The sequence below is a fragment of the Macaca fascicularis genome, chromosome 6 (assembly GCF_037993035.2).
Source record: "Macaca fascicularis isolate 582-1 chromosome 6, T2T-MFA8v1.1".
NCBI classification, from domain to species: Eukaryota; Metazoa; Chordata; class Mammalia; order Primates; family Cercopithecidae; genus Macaca; species Macaca fascicularis.
Window position 1 is genome coordinate 82,626,155 of NC_088380.1, and position 18,695 is coordinate 82,644,849.

An 18,695-nucleotide genomic window follows, 5' to 3' on the forward strand; every position below is an offset into this window, starting at 1 on the left:
AGAAGCTTTAAGGAGATTCAGGAACTAAACCACTTCTTGGACTACTTGGGGTAGTCAAGATTCAACTAATGACCTCTGTGAAGTGAGCCTGAACACACACCTGGTGAGCCCCTACGTGGAGCCGGGCAGCTCAATAACTTGAGGGTTTGACCTACTCCATCATGGTTGCTGCTTTTCCTAACATGATTAGAACTGCATTGTAAAACAAGAGGGGCTCTGAGGATCAGATATCTCCTGGAAGCTTGGTAAACTGCAGCTCATTATGAAGTGGCCAGCAGGGGCACTCTCCCTGCGTGGGGCAGTGTGGAGACCAGACTCCTAGCAAATGCCCTGCAGCAGCCTCTTCAGGGATGGTGTGACACAAACATTCAGTAACATCTCAAGTTCCAAAGACTGCTAAAACCCATGCATATTTTAACATCTGGGCTTTTTCATTTCATGTATTTTCTTAGCTTATTTTTCAAGTATGATAGACAAACTGATTCCATGGAGACTAGACATTCTCGGGCAAAGCTGAAATCCTCCTTCTATCCAAGCCCTGGGAAACTTGAAGACCATGAAGAGGGTCAGCTGGGAGTCAAGGTTCCTTTACTGCCTTGTCTGTCATTCAGTTCTCCTTCAGGAAGCTGTACAGCTGGGTCTCAGCACCACATAGAAGAAACCATGGGGAAGTGACTATTTTCACATGGCACTTACTGTCCAGGAACCTCTACTAGGTTGTGGAAAGCACATGCAGAAAGCAGAAGACAATTTCTTTTGCTTTAGTGCTGCAAACACCCAGGATGGCAACTGGAAGGCTGAACAATGTGTAGTGTTAACGCAGAAGCAGAATAAGGCTGGGGCAAAACCTCAAGACCACATTCTCCTAGTGGCAGTAGTCTTTGGCTAGATTTAAGTGCCACCCCAGGCATCAGAGAATTCAGCCACCCAGCAGCTCCTGAAAGTACTCAACTCTCATTCTGGCTCCAACATTCAGGTGATCCACTGCCCTAAGGATTTCTACTCCCAACCCACAGGATAATGCAAGATCAACTCAAGCCAATCTGCATACCTCTCAAAGCACCCAACTTTCTAAGAAGAGTAGGGAAGACTCAAGTGCACTGAATTAAAAGTGTCATATCAAAATTATTTAAACCTAAACTGTGCTTTAAAACAAATGCTCAAGTCACTGAGACATATTTTTATCTCCTTCAGGCTGCCCCTTGGGAAAGTCTACTGTTTGTTCCCTACTGCATTTACATTTAGATAATGTTCAATCCTATGGTGGTCTGTATGCCAACGGTAGGGCTGCCTGGGGGCTTCCAGGGTCTAGTTGACAACTCTGTCTCTCCAAGGTCAGCCAAGGAGTCTGGCTGCTCATGGCCACAGGTGGCCATTTAGAGCATTATGGCTCCATGACCTAGCATAACCTATGCTACTTGGGATGAACATTCTTCCATTTATTGAAAATATGTTCCATGCCAGAAACCATGCTAGGTGGGAGATGGTACCAAAAGGAACTCACAGACAAGAGGAAAAAGATGAGCACAAACAAGTAAGTAAAGCTCACCACGACAAGTTCAACGTGTTGTGTGAGCACAGAGAAGTGGCCATTCATTTTGCTGGGAAGCAGAAAAAGGTTACACTCTGAAAAGCCTCTCATTCAGAGAGTTGATAAACAGGTGAAATTTGGGGCCAGGTGTGGTGGGTTATGCCTCTAATCCCAGCACTTTGGGAGGCCAAGGCAGGCAGATCACTTGAGGTCAGGAGTTCAAGACCAGCTTGGCCAATATGGCGAAACCTTGTCTCTACTAAAAATACAAAAATTAGCCGTGTGTGGTGGCATGTGCCTGTAGTCCCAGCTACTTGGGAGGCTGAGGCAGGAGAATGGCTTGATTCCAGGAGGGGGAGTTTGCAATGAGCCAAGATCATGCCACTGCACTCCAGCCTGGCCTACAGAACAAGACTCCATCTCAAAAAAAAAAAAAAAAAAAAAGAAAGAAAGAAAGAAAGAAAGAAAAACAGAAAAGAAAAAGAAAAAAAGAAATTTGGGCTGAATCTTAAAGGAGGAAAAGGAATTCTAAAGCACGGACCTAAACAGAAAAGAAAAGGGTGTTGAAACAAAGGAAAGAGGGCTGAGTAATGAGAAAACCAGCCATGCCCACGAGCAAGCCAGCCAGGTAAACATCTTTACCAGGCCACTCACAACACCCACAGGGACCAATTTACACCTTTCTTAGAGAAGCCGCTGCCCCACATTTAAGGATTTTCTTTCTGTTGAATGAGAACATTGGGTGGTTATCAGAGTGCATTGTCATATCTATAGTATAGGGACACCCACCTGGCTGTGAGCAGACCCAGGTCCCTCACTTGCATGAGGTGCTTCCTAACAAAATGCAGAAACCATAGGCCAGCTGTCAACTCAAGAGTCTGCTTCCCAACTCACCTGAAAAACAATTGGAAAAAGTCATTTTTATTATTAACGGGAGTAGCCAGTCTTTTGATGGTTCCAGCAGAAATCCGCAGCCTATGGCTAAGCTCTTTGGTCTCAGAGCAGAAAACAAGGCTAGTGTTACCTGGCCAAGGGGCTGGATCAAACAGACCTAGGTGACAATACTGGTTTCACAACTCAGTGGCAGGGTAACTGCAGCCAGGTAGTTAACCTACCTGTGCTTCAGTTTCCTCCCCTGCAGTACCTATCTCAGAATGATTAGGAAGGTCTTCTATATGCCAGGCACCTTCTATATGCCTGGAAATGCCTGCATAAATGGGTTTCCTACCCTCAGGGAGCTTACAGTCCACAAAGAGAAATAAATAGGTTGCATTCCCGACTTTGAGCAGCTGATAGGAGCTGAAGGGAGGAAAATACAAGGGGACATGGGAGCCTTTGCAGAGGCACCAGCTGATTTCCAAGGCATCAAAGGAAGCTCCCCAGAACAAGGGAGGGCTAAAATGAGGAGGTGGCCAAACTAAAGAGCATGCCAGGCAAAAGGAACAGTAAAATGGAGAGTCCTGGAAGTGAGAACACAGTTCATAAAAGAAAGAAGTTGGTGCCCACTGAAGCATTTCAGATCACAAGAAGCCTTCTTGCAGCTGCTTTAGGAGAGTTTGGACTTTACCTTAAGGCTAATGCAAGCTCTGACATAGAAGAGGACACTGGGATGGTTCAGATGGCTTTCAGCAACACCAGAGAGGAGAACAAACTGGAAGGAGGCAAAAACACCCCATCTTAGCTGCCCCAAATGCCACATCTTGGTGTGTCATGAGAGGACAGAAAGACAATCCTTATGGTCAGAAGTGAAGCTGAGCTCCCCCGAGCATCTCCGGCAAACCACCAGTCGTGAAGCCCAGGTTCCTCCAGCATGAGGTGGTTCCTGCCAGGCAGACAATAGCTCAGCACCACTGCCTCAGGGGCAGAGTCTGCGTGCCTCAACACACCCCTACCAAGTGCCTGAGTGGCACCGTGTGGTGCAGCAGCATCACCTGGGAATGTGTCAGAAACACAAATTCTCCACCATCCCAGTACTAGTGACTCAGAATCTCTGGGGTGGGACCCACATTCAGTGTTTTCACAAGTCCTCTGGGTGACAGTGATGCTTGCTAAGGGCAAGTCCTGGGGGACAGAGTACAGAGCTGGCCCAGCCTACTAACCCAACAGCGACTCTGTGCTCAAGGCCTCACACTCCACAGTGCTTTGAAGCCCATTTCTGTTGTAAAAAATACACAAAGCTGGTTTTTATGCATGGCACCATTCCCAGTCCTGGGGACCAACGGGATAGGGGACTGAGCCACCTTTAAGGAGGGGAGGTGGAGGTGGTAGTGCAGGCAAGGCCCTTCCTCTTCTCCTGGGCCCTCATCTGTTTTAGGACAGGCAAAGCGAACTCGAGCTTTAAGGAAAGAGAACGCATGCTTCTCCTTTTAGACATTTCTCCTCCCACTTAGATACAGAATCTGACCGCTCCATAAATGAAACACTGAGGTTGCCCTGGAAGGCTCCATGTGGTTTTATCAGAGGGTCAAGTTTCTTCCTGGAGAGTGAACCAAACTCTGTGGTTACAAAGACACCAAGGCCCAGGAGCCATAAAGTAATTCAGGATTCAGAAGAGCCCAGTTTATCTTCCTCTTTCTTTGAATATCTATCTTCTCCTTACAAAAAAAGAAAAAGATTACCCCTCCCCCACAAAAAAGCATATTTCTGTAAACAGCAGGCAAGTTCTCACATTCTTGTTTATGTTTTTATAGCTCTTACTTTCTTTACAAAAGGGGATGAGGGGCAGGGGTGGAGGCCAAAGCATCAAAATAGCACTCAGGTCATGAAGGGAGATGATGCTCCACTCAGCTCCCAGGGCCTACCCCCAACACCAATGCCACCATGAGGGTGGCTGTGCTGCAGGAACTCACAGGAAGTCATGCGTGGTATGGGGGCAGTGAGGACACTATTCTCAGCGCACCTCAAGTAGTGCTGCAGAAACCCCAACTGCCTCCCCATGTTCAGGCAGCACCCTGTGTTTGTATGCTGCAGCCCTCTGACCTCCCCACCGGCCCCTGTGCCTGTGGTCCCACACCTCCAAAGGCTTTCCATGGCCAAACACACTGCCACACCTGCTAGCCCTCAACGATCACGGTTCTTCCACCCGTCTCTCCCCACTAGACTGCGAGCTTTCTGAGGGGTGTAATAAGCATGTGTTGAATAAATGACTGAATACACAGCCATATGGATTCACCTGGAATAAGAGTTTCAGGCCTGGATTCCATCCCCTCACCCTTTCCAGTCCAAAGAGGCAAAATGATTTGCCCAAGGCCGCAGAGCAAGCTGACGGCACAGGAAGGTCAGGGAGGCAGAACAGACAGTTCTTATCAATTTCTGCCTTTCACAGGCTGTGTTTCCATCTTTCCTGAGTACCATGCCCCCTTGAGGACAAAGATATTTTATGTGTGATAAGAATGGATTCATTTTTTGTATGTTTCATTTCAAGAACATGGAGGAACATCTTATGAATCTTAGAATGTGGGGCACTAAGCCCAATCTAGGGACAGAGCAGGGAGGCCAAGGGAAGAAGAGTTGGGAAATGGTTGTGAGCCGTGGAGTGGGTCAGTTCTTCATAGACGTTCCCAGAGTTCTGGTCCCTGGGGAGTGCTTCTGTGTAAGTCCTCTGTCAGTTCTGGTTTACTCCGGCAGCAGAGACAAGAGAATCTCCCAACCCATCCCCACTCTGTTCTGAAAACATATTCCACCACTTACACAAGCTTTGGCTTTGGCAGCAGAATGCCCAAGTTCAGTTTCTTTTTGCCAGCCAGAGGCTGAGAACTCTGCAAATGTAATGATTCTTTACAGATACAAAAGAGAAAGCATGAGCTAATGCACATTATCTAGGTGGCATGCAATCTCAGGAGAGTCAAGCCCTTCTCTTCAAGTCCCCTGGGAAAGATGCCCCCAACACTCCCACCATCCCCCCTTTCCCTGAGAGAAGGGAAGGTTTCTGTTGCTGGCCAAGCTCACCTGCTAAGCAGGTACAGAAAATGGATCATTTTCCAAGTCTTGGATTTAGCTTCTCTCTCAAAACTAAACTGACTTTAAAAAACAAAACCGGACGGGCGCGGTGGCTCACACCTGTAATCCCAGCACTTCAGGAGGCCGAGGCAGGCAGATCACGAGGTCAGGAGATCGAGACCATTCTGGCTAACACAGTGAAACCCCGTCTCTACTAAAAAATACAAAAAATTAGCCAGGCGTGGTGGCGGGCACCTGTAGTCCCAGCTACTTGGGAGGCTGAGGCAGGAGAATGGTGTGAACACAGGAGGCGGAGCTTGCAGTGAGCCAAGATCGCACCACAGGACTTCAGCCTGGCCAACAGAGTGAGACTCTGTCCCAAATAAATAAATAAATAAATATTTAAAAAAAAAAAAAAAAAAAAACCATCCAAAACAATCCTACGTACAATTATGGTGTTTAGTCTTAGTTTTCATATATAGATCACTTGGCTTTTCATTATAACTCGTATGTGAAATGGCCACATTAGAAATGTGCCAAATGCATCTTAAATGATATTAAAGTTCCCATCACACGCACACACCAATTAAATGAATGAGAACAAGTTCTGCCTAGTGCCCTCCCAGGCACGCTGTGCTTTTCTTGAGCTGCCTGGACACCTGGTGCCTGAGGCTGCCATCTGTGGCCCCGCATCCTGCTCTGCCCTCCTTGAAGAGTGGCCCATACTCCACCCTATCAATGTCCACTCCCTGTATACTCTGATCCTAAGAAGCATTCTATTAAGTTATTCCTGTTAACATATGAATCACAAATGCATCACCTGTCCTATGGATGCTTACACATCTAATAAGAGGCTTAAAGGGAAACACTTCACCCAATTTCTCTAATGGTAGAATTGTAAGCACAACACTAAGTGAATTCCACCTTTTGGGTAAGGAGCTATATCCAGCTGATTCCTCCACACTGACCATTTCCTACTTCATTGGTCTCATAAGCTGACTTTGCCCCTAAGGTAAGGCTGAGATGGATCCTGCATCTTTAGGAATAGAGGTTAATTTCCATACAATTGTGGAAGGGCAAACTCCTTAACCTCACAAGTCACCTGGATCAGAACCAAGTTGGTCTGTGGAGGATAGGGCCCCTTGTTCATCCATTTCTGGTCATCCATTACTTAACAATGCTCATTATCTCCAGTGTCTGAACCAAAGTAGGAAACAGTGGGAAAAATCACTATCAAGACATTCTTAAAGACTTCTCTACAGAGGCCCAAAGCTTGTATAGTCCAGTATCTTTGAGCACTTAATAGTCAGTATCTGTAAAACCTTCCTAAAAATAAAGGCTTCACAGAACTGACTTCTTACACTGTTAACAAAGGCCTCTCTGATTTGGCTCCATCTAAGATAAGAGCCTCTCTGTAAGAGCAAAAGCATGTGTTAAGATAAAAAGTGAAGTGGATTCAATGGGACAGAAGACAGCCCTTCACAAGCAAGTATCTAAGAGGCCAAGAAATAAAAAGGCAAGGGTGTCCCTCAGACATGGCCAGTATCACAGGCTCAGACAGACAGGTTTCTAAACGGATGCTTCTCTAAATCGGTTTTTCTAGAGCCTTCCTGATCATAAGAACCACCTAGAAGCTTTGTTTAAAAGATACAGATTCCCAAGACCCACTCCAGACCTATGAAGCCAAAACCCCTGGTAGGGTCTGGTAACACATATGTCTAGCCAGCACCTTAGTGGAGTGTCAGGCAAGTTTCAGAAATAATGCTCCAAATGAAACAATAGGCAACTTTTTAAAAGTTTTGTAATCACATAACCTTGAAGTTACAGGGTATGTGGGAAAATACAGGTTTAATGGAAGGATGTTAGCGCCTTCTTAACCTAGTTAAACTTATGGAATATAACCAACCTGAAATGAGGAAATCATTTTAACTAACTTGGGGGGTGGGGGAAGCCTTCCCCTGTAGCTTTACCATATCTCAACTGGAAGAGCTCATAACCTCCCTGCCCTAAAGGACTGACGGCATCCCCGCACAGTGGCTCCCAACAGCTATTAAAGGCCCAAATGGAAGTGCCAGGGCTGAGGGCTCACAGTCTCATCCCAATAGAGGCCAGCCCTAAGTAGCAGGCAACCAACTTCAAGTCAGACCTCATGGGCCCTCCTGGCAGGCACAGTCCAGCCCTGACAGGTCTCGGCCGCCAGCTGCCTATTCCATAGTCTCTTTCATGGTCCAGTTGAACGTGAGGCCTTGCTATTCAAAGTGAGCTCCACAGGAGTAGCAGGGGCAGCACCATGGGGAGAGCTTGTTAGAGATGCAGAATCCTAGGCCCCACCCAGCCCTACTGTATCAGAGTCTGTATTTTAACAGGATTCCTGCCAGTTCTTGGGCACCGTCAAGCTTGAGAAGCCCTGCTGAAGGGGTATGGACTTCCCACAACTGGGAACATCAGCCTCCCCACTCGGGCTCCAGCCTCTCAGAAGCCTTCCTTCCTCCCTCACACTCTTTACTCAGGTTTGCTTGGAGCCAGATCACCATCAGCAGGACTCAATGAATAGCTGACAACCCAAAGCCCAGTTTTTAGGAAGTTAAAAGGAGGCAGTAAGTTCTGAATGTGTCTCGCATTCTCATCTGGCTATAACATCTGCCTCCCTTCGAGGGCAGGACTACAGACCTCGTGATCATAAATCAGCAGAGACAATCCAAAGTCAAACAATACCATGGAATGCTGGCTCTTTGGTTCCAGCACAATGTTAATGAGGTCGAGGTCACGGGTATGATTAGCTTCCTCTGTATCTTGGCACAGACTCCAACCCTCTGCCCTCCGGCCGCCTGCAAAGGCTGACGCACCCTTGGTTACTAAGAGAACTGGAGGAGAATGACAAGGGGAGGCTAACAGAGCAGCACCAGTTAATGACTCAAAGAACCTGAGTGACTGACAGGCTGCATGTATCAAAGAACGACTTGTGGCCCAGAGGGAAGGCTGACAAGACAGATGACCGGGTCAGAATTCAAAACTATCTGGACAGGCCGAACATGTCAGAACTGAGAAAGCTGAAATTTCACAAGAAGAAATGAAAGTCCCATGATCAAGGTTTCAAAAATCAAATATATACATCCCAAACTAGAGGAAATCTAATTGGATGGCAGTTCTTACGTTTTTTAAATTTTTTAAAACATTCAAGTTTTGTTGACCAATATGGATATTAAGAAAGCTAGAAGCCGCTTAAGGACCAGAAGTCTAGTTTCCAGACCAAAAGGAGCAGTGGTTCTTCCCTAACACGGCTGGTCAGACTATCCTAAAAGGCCCCCTGGCCACCTGTCCACACAGGTGTATACACAAACTCTCACACCTTCCCACCACCACCACCATTTGGGTTCTTATTATTCAGTGTGGCCTCTTCACCCCATACTGGCTACAGCTCTTTTTGGCTTTGCAACATAGTGTAAACATTTCACACATCAGCTTAGTTCCCTCTCATGCTGCCCTTTCTTTACAATACACTTAAGCACAAGCTGGAGAAAAAAAAAAAAAAAAACCCACATAAATAGTCGAGACAACCTAAGCACACTCACTTACCAAAAGGATTCAGATCAAAAATGACTTCCAGTCACCAGTTTAAGCCGGCACACTATGCTACGAATTACAGCATGGATCCACGCAGAGTCAGTAATTAAGTCGGTAATTATGAGTTTCCACTGCAGAAGAACCCTGAGAGGCCCACTATAAGCATGAGCAAATGAAAGAGTATCTGTTTAGACATACCTCTCCAGAATGTAGAATCATCTTCTCAGAACGGACAGCTGGCCATTTTAAAAAAGAAAACAAATGTGATTTTACATTGTTTTTAAAGTTGTGAGCCATGTTTTTCTTATGTGTCTATTTAATATACAAGTGTTAGTCATTTACAAATACAGAAACACTGCTTACTGGTAAGTTTGTAATTCCCAGACTATCCAGTCTGTTATTTTTAATTCAGAAAATGTGTTCTCTATGAGCAAGAGAAAGTTAATTTTTTAAGAAGTTATTTTGCCCTTAATAAGTGTGTGCCATGTACCACTTATCTGAAGATTGAATGAGGTTCCTGTGAATGCAATTACAGCCTTCCTTAAACAACTGGCTAAATGCCTTAAAACTAGAAAACATGTGAAATTCAGCCCAATTGCAGCCTGCCCCAGGAGAAAGGAAGTTTGAACTCCAGGTGCCCCGAGAACACAGCACAGTGTGGAAAGAAAGAAAATGCTGAACAATAGAATCAGGAGAGGAAAAAGAGTCCCTCTTAATTTTCCGGGCATGTGGGGAGCTTGTTGCTAAAGAAGTATTTCAGATCTCACTGCTGGTTAAGGTTCCACTGAACGGTGAAATTAAAAAAAAAAAAATCTAACATGCCAGTACAGCATTTATTTAATTCAGTATTTCTTATCAACCAGGTTTATTTCGGTACTTCTTATCAATACAACAGAAACACCTCACAAATCACACTTAAAATGTTTATGAAAACATACCAAACATACCCACTATAAGGGGTGGGGTCTTCCCTATCATTCAGAGGAAGCTGCCCCATTCTGGATCTGGGTCACAGCCCCCAGTCCTAGGTACATTCCTGCAGCCTTCCAGTATTTATAACTATATCAACAATGAGGAGGAATGTCAGTTCTGTTTAAAGACAGGAACTGCCTTACAAAAGATGCACTATGGATGTAAAGCGATGTACGATGTTGTGACCAAAACCACTGCTACAGTTTTGTACAGAAACCAAAATATTTCCCCAGTTCTTTAGTTCTGATTTCAAAAAGCAACATGCTACTTATAGAAAATCTGAGAAACAGAAAAATAAAGAAAAAAAATAGTCACTCATAACCCCACTAAGATAACCAGGTAAAATTTTAGTCTCTGTCCTTCCAACCCTGTTAAGCAGGCAAGGATGAGGTGAGGTGTTATTGCTGGTTGCACAGACTAACAATAATTAATCATCCCCACTGGACTTACCCTAAATCCACAGCAGTAAGAGGAGTAACGGTTGTGCCTGCAATTCAACAAGCATTCACGGGGGCCTGCTTGGCACACTCTCATTTATGCCACAAATGAATGAAATGCAAATTAACACCAGTAGCCCTTGAGGGTCATTTGGTAACCTCAAAAAAGAAGGTAGGTAAACCTCATCCCTGGTGGACATGAAAACAAGAGTTAGTTCTCCTAGCACGGAGAGTAGGAGAGCCTGGCCACCCTCTCTAAGGCAAGGGAAGGAAATGTTTCAGAGGAAGGGTGTGCAGAGCAGTTGGAGATGAAGACCTGGGAACCGCACACGTGTGCAGCTGCCCATTAGCAATGCATGGGTTCCTGGGAATCTGTGTGCTTTTAGGACCAGAGAGATTCAACCCACAAGGGAAATGTTCTTAGTCTCACAAACAGGGAGAGCTTTCAAACTGTCAGAACACCCTAGTTTCCGTGTATCAACCTGGGCTACTAATCGTCCACTTATTACCCTTGTGCAGTCAAAGGCCAGACAACCTGGTTACCTCTAGTTGAACCATTCTCTGTGCTTAAGGCACAAGGAAAGAATTGTTTCTACTGCTGATGTCACCTCAGTGTTAAACATTGTTCATTATTAACCAGCTCAAATATTCTTCTTTCAAATACTATAACTGGGTACAGGTTTCCTCGCTTATTTTTTTTAATGTGAAGAGTTGTAAAAGTTAGTTTGACTGAACTTCAAAAGTTCACCCCCAAGTAAATACCTTGGAAGTCTTATTTAAGTTTGACAAAAATATCTGTAAAATAGTCTCCATAAAACCACTTAATCATTATAACGTGTTATTAAATCAAAGTCAGAACAAACCCAGAAGAAAAATCCAAATACACTGAGGTTCTCCTTTCCAGTCCTGCCAAGTCTCAAAATCAAAGTTGGGTGTTTCTCTTGACCTAGCTGATTAAAGTTTAGGAAAACATGCAGATAACACACCTCTTTAACCGTATTCAATATCTTGTAGATATACACAAAACTAGTTTACATTCTCAGCAAGTGAAGTTCATCTTACATTTTCTTAAATATATTTATTGCATTTAAGAAAATGTACAGTATACACACACACACACATATAGATGTTCAAGCTGCTATAATATCATAGATGGGGCAGCTTAAACGACAAACGTTCACTTCTCACAGTTCTGAAGGCTGGGACGTCCAAGATCAAGGTGCCAGGAGATTTGGTTCCTGATGAGGGCCCTGTTCCTGACTTGCAGACAGACAGCTGCGTTTTTGTTGCATCCTCACACACTGGAGAGTGAGCTCTGGTCTCTCTTCCTTTTCTCATAATGACACTGGTCTTATTATGGAGGTCCCACCCTCATTATCTCATCTAAGCCTAATTACCTCCCAAAGGTCCTACCTCCACATACTATCACATAGAGGGTTAGGGCTTCACCACATACATGAATCGGGGAGGACACAAATATTGTCCTTAACACACACGTGTGTGGTATCAATTTTATCAGTTATACATCCTAGCTATCAAACACATTCACAACCACTCCATGTACATTCCTCTTAACTATCTCAGTTTAAAATAACAACAAGCAGACCTCACCAAGTCTGCAAAATCACATCAGTACGCGCCTGGTCATTTGAGGCCAAAGTCAAGGGCTTGATGGACAATCAAGCCAGTCAGGCCTGGTAAAGGGATCAAAGAGAAAATTTCACTTACAAGGACACAAATTACTCTTGCACCTAGCATCAGTTAGTAAACCTCGACATGCCAAGCAAGAGAGGGAGGCCTCCCTACAAACACTTGCCACTACCGTAAAAAGAACTCCCTCTATCATCTCTAGCTCCAGACCTCGCCTCCTGCCTCTAAATCCAACTTTTTGGTGGACATCTCTCCTTGGAAGGCTTATAGTTCAGTTTTGGATTCAACTGAACTCATTACTCCTTGCCATCTCTCTCCAAACTGAGGTTCCCACAACTGCTTACCTCAGTGAAAGGTGCCATGACCCGTAACAGTCAAAGTGCACACTCCCTCTCCTAGGGGACCACCCCGGGAGATGAACAGGAAGTGGGGTCAATATCTGCAGGCCTCTCCTCTCTCCGCCACCCAGTCCGGCCAGGATTTCTGCACTCTGGTCCTAGCCTCCCAGCTCACCTTGTTCCCTGCCCTCTTTGTTACCTAGCCCACCTTATGGCCATGGAGCTCTTTCTAAAGTGCGATATGATCACAGCATTCACCTGCTACAAATGCACCAGCCTTCGCACAGCTTTCAGGATGAAATACAGACTCCCTTAGCTTAGTGCCCAAGACCCCAAACCCTCAGGTACTTCCCAGCACAACCTTGACTCTAGTCCAACAACTACTGTCAGCGCCCTGGCTGCACTATACCTTTCCAAGCCTCCTAGACTCCAAACTTACGTATTATCTTATCATGTATTACTGCAGTTTTTAAAGTAATGAAAAAAAAGAAACAAAACCTTGAAAGGTGCATGATGAAACAAGTATTCACTCTTTTCTTTCCTCTTTCAGCCACATCTTCTACACCAAGAGAGAATCAAGTATTTCGAATGCCAGCTGAGACTCTTCTCTGGACACAATCTGGCTTTTATAAGTCGATGATCAGATCCTACCTTTGACTCCTTCTTTGCCTTTCTAAGGCTGATATGTCTCACGTGCCGGAAAAATTGCCGGTTTTTTAATAAAAAAGATTGTATTTACTTAGAAGCATTATGTCAACAAAACAGCCACAACTTTTTTGTTTTTTTCTGCAATTACAGAATGGTATTCAGTTAGCAGAACATTCATAAAAGCTGCATCAGAGACAACTGAAGATGAAAATACTACCAACCCCATATATTAACTAATTTGTGCTGTGCACCAACAAGAGCCTGCTTTAAATTTACATGCCAGTTTACAAGCCCTACACTGTATCAGGAAAGGTTAGTGGCCACTGAAAATATCACCAGGGTCGGGCATGGTGGCTCACGCCTGTAATCTCAGCACTTTGGGAGTCCAAGGCAGGCGGATCCCTTGAGGTCAGGAGTTCGAGACCAGCCTGGTCAACATGGTGAAACCCCATCTCTACTAAAAATACAAAAAATTAGCCAGGCGTGGTGGCGTGCACCTGTAGTCCCAGCTACTCAGGAGGCTGAGATGGGAGAATCACTTGAACCTGGGAGGAGGAGGCTGCAGTGAGCTGAGATCATGCCATTGCACTCCAGCCTGGGTGACAGAGGGAGATTTCATCTCAAAAAGAAAAGAAAATACCACCAGGACAAGACTATCTAAAGATAACATTTGGTAATGTGTTAACTATACAAAAAAAGACAACGTACGGTTTAAAAACAAATGTTACACAGTCTTCCATTTCAATTTCTTTCTTTAAAAGAAGTGAATTGTATATAGGGAGTTTAAATGCTTTATAGATAAGGAAAAAAACCTGCTAGAACCAACTTATTCATCATCATCTTCACCTTCCTCTTATTCCCTCTTTTTCTCGCTTTTTTCAGCCTTGACAACTCCCTTTTAGTCCCAGCTACTTGGGAGGCTGAGGCAGGAGAATGGCGTGAACCCGGGAGGCGGAGCTTGCAGCGAGCCGAGATCGCGCCACTGCATTCCAGCCTGGGCGACAGAGCGAGACTCCATCTCAAAAAAAAAAAAAACTCTGAGGAGTTGACTGAGAATCTGGGTGCTGCTTCTTGTGCTCCTCCCAACAACCGTGCACAAAGAATGCATATCACATTTTACCTCTCAGCTTCCTTGGATCTCCTTTGCCCATGTTTAGTCTTTTTTTTTTTTTCCTCAGTGAGCCAGAGTCGCCCAGTGCCTGTCTGGCTCTCACTTGCCCCAGCGCTGTCTTTATGGTGCTCAGTACACTGCGAACTGTTTGTTTTCATTGCTGCGAAACAATTTGTTTCACTGGCCAGTAGTTGTGCTCAGCCACTAAAACTGAATACTTTATCATAAAGAACAGAAAGAAAGAGGCCACCCCTTCTCCCTTTGGAAGACCCACAGGACTAGCTGTACCCTGCCACCATCCCCAGCCCCAGCCAGATCACTTCCCTCTGACCAGGCTGGAGAGTGGAAGGCAAGGACACCCAACACGCCACGTTCTAGTATAGCTCTTCTGAGTCAAAAAGGGAGCTTCCAGGGTCTATGGAAGTCCTTTGAAAACAGAGGTGTATGGTTGTTGTTGTTTTTTTCTTCTTCTTCTTCTTCTAATGTGTACTATGTAAGAGGAGAGGCCTGCTCTTGGTTCTTGCTGTGTTACCAGAGTCCAGAACAGAGCCTGGCCCAAGGGAGCGGCTCCCTAGGTATTTGCTGAATGACAGGATGAATGACTGCATGAATGAAGGAACAAACAGGCTTTCTCCCTAAATTAGAAGGAGTAATGCATAGCAGAGTTCCTCTTCTCAGTAAGCACTATTGTGCTAACAATGCCTTTGGTTCACTTTGGGGCACAATCTTAGCAAAAACTGGGAAGTGCATCATTAACCCCAAGACAGACAGACAGACAGACACAATCTTAGCAAAAACTGGGAAGTGCATCATTAACCCCAAGACAGACAGACAGACAGACACACACACACACACACACACACACATATATATATATATATTTTTTTTTTTTTTTTTTTGAGTCTTGCTCTGTCACCCGGGCTGGAGTGCAATGGTGCCGTCTCAGCTCACTGCAACCTCCACCTCCCGGGTTCAAGTGATTCTCCTGCCTCAGCCTCCTGAGTAGCTGGGACTACAGATGCATGCCACCACGCCCGGCTAATTTTTGTATTTTTAGTAGAGACAGGATTTCACTATGTTGGCCAGGCTGGTCTCGAACTCCTGACTTTGTGATCTACCCACCTCAGCCTCCCAAAGTGCTGGGATTACAGGTGTGAGCTACTGCGGGCCCAGCACCCAAGACATATATTAAAGCTTTTTGGAGTAAATTCTAGAGATTAGCTATTTGCTTCTTGTTTGTATCTAAGAACAGTAAGCACTGGGTAAAATGTTGCTTTTGAGAGTTCCAAAAGAGGCACTTATCATGTTCATTACTACAGTTTTCTTTCTACCTCAAATAAAATTTGGATATTCACTTTGGTGGGACCTAATAGTTAAAGCTGCCATTGCAATGGGACATGTAGCCTGGAACTGCAAGCCACATTTGGGTTCCACCTCTAGACTCAAATAGTGCCTGCATTACAAACTCCCTGGAAATGGAAGCCCAGAAAAGGCTAACCAGAATGAGCCAAAGGATGCAGCTTGCAAGTTCCAGAAAGATCAGTGTTTTTGAGTGTAGGCTGGCAGGGCACAGGTCCAGCCTCAACTCAGAGCTACTCACTCTAAAATCAGGTATCTCTGCGTTAGCTGTTTAACAGGCACCACGTTTTCCTAGGGATTTGGAAAACCTGATCATCATCAGTAACATTTTCTGAGCACTTAGTGTGAGGAACCATCCTAAGTCCTATAAATCAGTTCATCTTCAAGGTGATTATCTGAGTTGAATTCTTATCTTCACCATTTTATAGACACAAAAACAGAGAAATTAAATAACATGCCCAAGGTTTAGGTACATCTGGAGCCCAACAGCCCAAGTTTGGGTCTCCTATATTTGGGTTTACCATTTCATCAATTCTTTGCAGTAAAGAAGTTGAGAAGGTGCATACAGTGTTCATTAAAAAGAAATATGTAGTTTTTTATATATTGTTTTTCTATCACCTCCTACTATGGACTTTTCCTCCCTGCCCAAACACTGGGTGGTGCCATCAACACCGAGCCCATGCATATGGTGAACAGCATACATTACTTCTTCCAGAAGGCACTGCTTTGTTCTCATCTACAAAGATCCTTCTTCCTTCCTATAGACAAATGACTGGTTCACATATCATGACTCAATTTATATTCAACAATGTTCATTTGCAGTGTAATTATTCTTCCTAATTAGGCTGCTCTGAAGACAAATGACTGCCCCACCCCATCCTCCTCTCCTACAACACACAATGTCTTTTTCCTGATATAAAATGTTTGCTGCACCCTAGAAAAAAACACAAGAAGCCACACAGTCTGCTCTCCATGTGACCACTTAGAGAAAAATACTACTAAGAAGATCGTGTTTCATCTGATATTACTTCAAAATCAGAATCAGATTTCTAATGGATCAATAAGCTTATCATAGCATGACAGCAAAAAGAAATGAGAATCTGATTTTCTCTTTCCTATTTTAAAAACATTGCCTCTTCCCGCGAACATGTGTTCTTTATCTCTTAAATTTAAAAAGGAGTAGTTTCTAAAAGAGAACCAGTACGAAAGAATCAGGAATACCAGCAAAAGTCAACACCAAAGAAGTCAGTATCTGATCCTCTCTTAAACCTGGCAGGAGTGGAGCTCTCTGGCCAGTGGCAAAAGCAATATGCAGGTTATAAATGTTCCTTCAAGCTCAGTTACTCAGGTTTACCTCTCTGGGGTGAGCCTCTAACAGCTCTGACTCGCCCGAATCTTTACTCCCTCAGCTCCAGCACACACTTTCCATAGCGGCCGCGTTGCGATTTCAAAAAGTTGTCTTTTCCCCGTAGGTCACCCACCGATGATAACCTACATGCACAAACACACTCACACAATTACAGCAGAGCAAATGGGACATACAGGAAATGGCCCGGGTGGAGGCGAGGACAGGGGGTGGAGATAGGACTTTGTCTGTACTCTGGTCTCACTCCCATTGAAACAGCACATGGACTTTCATGGAACTCATGACCATCCTGAAATAACAGAAAAGTTGAACGGGATTGAAAAAAACCCTTTGCTTTTCTACGTTCGAAGAACACTGGGCCGCTGAATGGAAGGGGGGAAAAAAACTGTGTGCCTAAAAACATCCAGAAACACATGCAGAGTCTCCCCAGTTCTTCGCCCATCCCGTGGGCTCAAGCCGCCCATCCCAGATGCGGTCTTCCCTACTCCACGCCCACCTCCTCCAGCCCGCACCCCAAATCACTGAGCTGCCCACAAAAATGCAGTCCAGATTTGAGAAGCAGCTGACGTCTGTGGCCAGAGCGACCCACACGCCACGGACCAGGGACAGCAGGGGCGACCACTGGGCGGCCCCCAGGGCGCGGTGCCAGGCGCGCTGGAGCCCGGCGCCGAGCTGCGCCCGGGACCCACGCGCCGCCGTCCGAAGCCCGCCAGCGACGGCTGGAGAGCAGGGCTCGCGCCGGCTTCCAGAGGAGACGTTGTTCCCGGCACAACTTTTTCCACTTCTGCGGCCGCCGGCGGCGCTGGGAAGCAGCTGTTCCCTTCCCATTCCCAGCACCCAACGCCCATCCCGCAGCACCTCCGACCGCTCCGCGGGGTCTCCCAGGGCGCCGAAGCGAAGTTCCCGCGCCAGCCGCGGCGCAAGCAACCTGGGCTCGGCCAGCCGCAACGGCTCTCCATGCACCCGCGCTGGGCGCCCACCTGGCCGGGCCCACCGGCTGTCCCCTCCCGCAGCGCGCGCGGGCCCGACGCCTGCCACTCACCCTGCCCCAGCTCGGCGTCTCCGGCTCTGAGCCCGCAGCCTTCCCCAAGCCAGGGCTTTCAGTGACGCCTCCTCACAGCCACCTCGCTCTTGCCCCCGCTGGCCGTGCCTAGAAGGAGGAGGCGGGAGGAGAGCGGGAGGAGAGCGGGAGGGGGCGGCAGGAGGGGGAGCCGACGCAGGGGAGGGGAGAGGGTCCGCGGCGCGGGGGAGGAGGCGGCAAGGCGAGAGAGCGCCAAGCTCGGCGGCCGCCCGGACTAGTACTCGCGGAGACAGAGGAGGAGGAGGAGGGGCGGGGGCAGCGAGAGAAAGAGGCAGCAGAGCCGCCCTGCCCAGGCCCCGGCCCCGCGCCGCTGCCCAGTCACCATCGCCGCCTCCGTCCCGCGAGCGGGCCGGGCGTCCGGGGGGAGGGGTCGGGCTCGGGGCTCCCGGCGCGGCGCGCGGGGCGGGACGGGGGCGGCGGGCGGGCGGACCAGGCCCGGCCTCCGGAGGGGAGTGTCCTGCGGGTCCGGGAGGGAGTCGGCGACAGGGGATCCCCGAGAGGGGGCGCGGGGACCTGGGAGCCTGTCCCTGCTCCAGCCGGGCGGCGGCGGCGTCTTCCGGGGTCCTGAGAGGTTACTGCGGGCAGCACCGGGGAAGCTCCCGGAGCAGCTTCGAGTAGCCCTGCCGGGGGCGCCAGGGGCGCCGGAGGCGGGGAGCGGCGCTGACGGGAGCCGGGGCAGAGAGGCCGGGCTGCTCCGGC

General features: G+C 46.9%; 1 protein-coding gene across 6 annotated transcripts in view; it reads right to left on the reverse strand.

Annotated features, from left to right (window-relative positions):
* LHFPL2 (LHFPL tetraspan subfamily member 2) overlaps positions 1-18,358 on the reverse strand; it is a 163,616-nt gene extending 145,258 nt beyond the window's left edge. For 4 of the 6 annotated variants that reach the window (XR_012413756.1, XM_005557230.4, XM_073993670.1 and 1 more), the window contains exon 1: positions 17,958-18,358. The gene's annotated coding sequence lies outside the window, so the exon portion shown is untranslated. Of the gene's footprint in view, positions 1-2,320; positions 2,426-17,957 lie in introns of all 6 variants that reach the window. The other 2 variants (XM_005557229.4, XM_045393917.2) reach the window with 1 other exon arrangement.
* Between the last annotated feature and the right edge of the window lie 337 nt (positions 18,359-18,695).